At 55.7% G+C, this 4,549-nt stretch overlaps 1 pseudogene; it reads right to left on the bottom strand.

The window, feature by feature from the left end:
- Positions 1-3,316: 3,316 nt before the first annotated feature.
- LOC142092099 (feather keratin Cos1-1/Cos1-3/Cos2-1-like) lies at positions 3,317-4,134 on the bottom strand (annotated as a pseudogene).
- Positions 4,135-4,549: the final 415 nt, after the last annotated feature.

Below are 4,549 nucleotides of genomic sequence, written 5' to 3'. Positions count from 1 at the left end.
GGTGCTCAGTGGCCGGCTGGGGTTAAACCATTACACATGGTCAAGCAGGGTGGCCTCCCCAGGTGGCACGTGGCCCTGCTTGTCTTTGTCTTCTCCATGTGTCTCCTAACCATGGTGGGAATAGCCTCATCCTTGTCACTGTGGGGAGTGAGCAGCCCCTGAGGATCCCAATGTAGTTCTTCCTTGTCAGACTGTCCTTCTTGGAGATCTGCTGTGCCACCACCATTGTCCCCAAAACACTGGAGCTTTTCCTTGTCACCAGGACTACATTTATGTTTCCCGCTTTCATTTTTCCACTTCTTCCTGGGCGTGACTGAGTTCCTGATCCTCTCGTCCATGTCCTTTGGTCATTATGTCGCCATATGCAAACCACTCTGTAAAACACGCTATCTTGACAAAGAAAGTCTACTTCCTCCCAGTGCTGGAAGCATGGGCAGTGGGCTTTGTGGTCATCTTCTGCCAGGTGTCTCTGCTGCTGCAGCATCCTTTCTGCACCAAGAAGGTTGTTGAGCATTTCTACTGTGATGCTGGGCTAGCGTGAGCGTGGCCTGTTGGGGCTGGGTTGACCTTGGCTGGTTGCCAGATGCCCACCAAGCTGCTCGATCACTCCCCCACCATCAGCAGGACCGGGGGAGAAAATACAACGAAAGACTCGTGGGTCCAGATAACAACAGGGAGATCTCTCATCAATTACCGTCACAGGCAGAACAGACTCGACTTGGGGAAATTAATTTAATTCATTACCAATCAAATCAGAGAAGGATAATGAGAAATAAGAACCAATCCAAAACCACCTTCCCCCCACCCCTCCCTTCTTCCCGGTCCCAGCCACTTCCCTATATGCGCTACGGGCACCTTCTCTCCTCCCACAGCATGTAGGGGTTGGTTTGGGCAGGACCAGGATGCTGAGCAGATCCTCTGGTGTTCACCAGCCAAGTGGTTTCTGTCAACCCACCACACCTGTGCTGGGACAAGTGTGCCGCAAGCAGAGCTCTAGCCCGGCCTGGCTCAGAGGTGCTGGGGGCGCTGGGCAGCTGGGTGCTGGTGGGGGATGCCCCAGCGTGTGCTCTGTGATTGGGCTGGTGCCTGCAGGTGCCACTGCGTCCCCAGGGCAGGACTGGTGCTTGTGCCCTGGGGCTGCTCGTGGGGCAGGGAGAGAGTGGAGGACTCTGGCAGTCCCAGGCAGGGTGAGGAGCTGGATTGCCCAGATACTGGCAATTCACTCCAGTGGTAGTTGTGCGGGTGTCGTGTGGGAGGAGGTGAGGCCTTGTCTCTGGGCATGGCAAGAACATGTCCAGTGGCCAAAGAGATGGAGGTGGCTGGTGGTTCTGTGCCAAGCCTCAAGCAGGAGGAAAGTGCAGGGAACCGTGCCTGGTCTGCAGGGCCCTGTGTGCCTGAGCCCCTGTTTGGAGCTCAGCAGGCTGTGGGACCCTGGACAGCCAACTTTCGGTAGGGACACCATCTGGAAACTGTGGAGGGTTGGCTGAAAATTGGGGACTTGCTGCAGGGGTGCGCAGGGGACAGACATTTTGTGGCACCGAGGCTTGCAGAGCTTGACTTACAGAGCCCTCATCCACCTTGCTTGCAAGGGAGATGACGTCAGCGCCTTGACACCTCTGCCACCCTGCTTCATTGTTAAGCAGTCAGGCAAGAGGAGGCGATGTTGATGAAGGACTTGGCAACCGGAATCTCCAGAAGAAAAGGACCTCTGCCTGTATTTCAACATACCGGCTGGGGAAAGGGCAATTTCCAGAGGCCCCTGTGTGGATGGATGGATGGATGGATGGATGGATGAATGGATGGATGGATGGATGGATGGATGGATGGATGGGTGGGTGGATGGATGGATGTGTTCTGTTCATCAGGTTCTTCCTGACTGAGGCCTCTGATGTGCTTTTGATCAAACCAGTGTCCAAGAGCATCAGTCAAAGGAAGAGGGACCCTCGTGAACAGAAGTTGCCTGCCATAGACAGCTCACAGATGCTGCTGAGTGTGTCCCATTGTCACCTCCACATCTCAGGGGGACTAGGGCAATCACATCTTGCACAGAGCTTTTCTGGAGCAGAGCTAGTCCTGACATAGCAGAGTCTTAGAGGTCCTGGGCCCGAGCGAAGCGGCTCCATCCATGCTTGGGGATGACAAGGCACCACAAAGCAGTGATGGGCCTGTGGGCACTGGTTACTGTCCTTGGACTGCCCTGGCCCATGGAGGTGTTGGGTTCCCAGGGGCTCTGTTGTGTGGCCCAGTGTGGTTATTCCCAATACTGACTCGTGAATGACATCAGCCCTGCATGCCTGCCAAAACCTGGGCCCTGCCAAGTGCTGTAGGAGTGGTGGTAGGGCTGCATGGGGGACTGATCCCTGCTGCCCATGCCCATGCTTGCTGGCCACGGCTCTAGATCAATCGATGGAGGGGAGGAGGCCGTGGGCCACCCCTGAGGCTATTCCACCTATGCACACTCCTGCCGTCCTTTGGGGACGTCTTCGGTCCTCCTCCTTCCCCAGCACAGCACTGACCAGAGCAAGAGGTGCCCCATTCCCATGAGCGTACAGGGTGGCTTGCCCCCATGGCCTTCCACAGAGTCCTAGCTTCTCACTTGGGGATAGCAGAGGTTGTGCTCCTTGTTTGCAGGACCTGTGGGGGTATATCTGGGCAGAGACACTGCAAGGCAAGGGCTGATTGCCACTTGCTCTGGGATAGCTAGGCTTGTTTTGCATGCTGCCACAGGATAGTGCCCCAAAAAGGACCCTCTGCAGTGTGTCCCAACCTCCCATTCTTCTGGGAGTCGTGAAGGGTCTCTTTATACCCCCATCCTATCCCCTGCCAAGAGCAAAGCCATTTTCCCTGAGCAGCTTGGGAGGGCATACATGGAGGAAAGGACCACTCGGAGGCCCAGGCCAGGATGCAGAAATCTTTAATGAGTCTAAAGAGGGAATCGAGGTCACTCCAAGCAGAGGCCCTTGATGCAGGGAGCACTGGGGGCGAGCGAGAGTCTGCGCCCCTTCGCCGTGTTGAAGTTCATGCAGGGCATCTGTCTGCCTTTCCCGCAGAGTGCAGGCTGGCTTTGGAGAGCCTTGCAGCCCAGGGGAGCAGAGGAAAAGAACAAAAAGAGAAAGAAAGAAGTAGGTGGAAGAATGGATGCAGAGACATGGGCCATGTTTTCGGCTAAACACAGGCTGCCCCTTCCTGAGAGCATTTGCAGGAGGAGTTGAGGGTGGTGAATTCCTGTGAAGGCAATGGCCTGAAGATTCATTCTTTGCCCAGCACTACGTCTGTACTTCCTGGGGAGCCTTCCCAAGAGCTATGTCCAGTAGCTTTAGCAGGGGAGGCACCTTCTGCCACAGTAGCGGCTGGAAATGCCAGAGAGGTCACAGCACCCAGAGGTGATGGGCACTCCATCACAGCTGAGGATGCTGCCAACAGCAGCGGAGGTGGAGGATCCCACAATGGTGTTCTGTGGGTAGGAGCTGAGGATGGGGCCGGGCAGGGTCACCACGACGGGGGAGGGCTCGATGACAACAGTGGAGTTCTGGCACTGCCTGACACAGGGCTCATTGCAGCTGTTGGCCAGCGGGGTCGGGCCGCAGGGTCGGCATGGCAGGCATGGGTTGGAGCAGGACATGTCTCGGGCCTGGAGCTGCACCTGGGAGAGAAACAGGGACAAAGCAGAGCAGAAGCATGGGTGAAGAACAGCCTGGTTAAACTATGACAAAGGAGCCAAGGCTAATACTGAGTGGGGAGCTGAAAGCTATGCCAGAAGCCACACGGTATTCATCACCCAATAAAAAGCAGCCTGGCCCACGGAGACTTGGTCCTAACTTGTAAACCAAAAGCCGCCCCAGCCACATCCCAGCCTCTCTCTAAGCAGACCTTCTCCACACTTCCCTCTGTCATGACAAGAACATGCAAACCCCAGCACAGGACAGAGCCAATATCAGCTGAGATGTCCATCAAGGAGAGATCTCGCTTTGAAGAGGAGGAGAAGGGGCTTCAGACTCACCTGCTTCCCAAGGAGGAGGAGGCAAGAGAAGGGGATGAGAGACCACGGACTTGGGCTGGCTTTTATACCTGCCCTTCACTGCCGCAGGACCAGAGGCATCCTTTGCAGAGGTAACAATTTTCTGACAAGCTCATCTTGAATGCAAACCATCGCAGCTAATGATATGGGCTGTGCTTTGATTTCCAACACTGTTGCCTTTTCATTTCCAGATTTGTGCCATGCCCATTCCCCAATGAAGGCTTCTTCTGAGCACTCACATGAAAGGCCCCAGGATTTGGAGGGCAGGAATGCAGCAGTGCAGGCAGAAGACTCAGCTCAAGAGCTGGAGGGGTCCAGAGCAGGCAAGTGACGTCAGCCTGGGTCACTCTGGTGGGGCTGTTTGAAGTGGTGTTCTCAGGAAGAAGGTCCAGTGTTCCTCAGCTGGATGCCATGGGCTCCCACGCATGAGGACATGCCATACCCTTGTCTTTCCCTCCCTCCTCAGCTCACCCCCATGCTCATTTCTTGTTGCCTCCCCAGGTGTGTGCCTTGTGCTCCTAGGTATTGACC

Source organism: Calonectris borealis, chromosome 22 (assembly GCF_964195595.1).
Source record: "Calonectris borealis chromosome 22, bCalBor7.hap1.2, whole genome shotgun sequence".
Lineage (NCBI taxonomy): Eukaryota > Metazoa > Chordata > Aves > Procellariiformes > Procellariidae > Calonectris > Calonectris borealis.
Note: the sequence above shows the minus strand (reverse complement) of the source record. Positions and strands in the feature narration are given on the sequence as shown.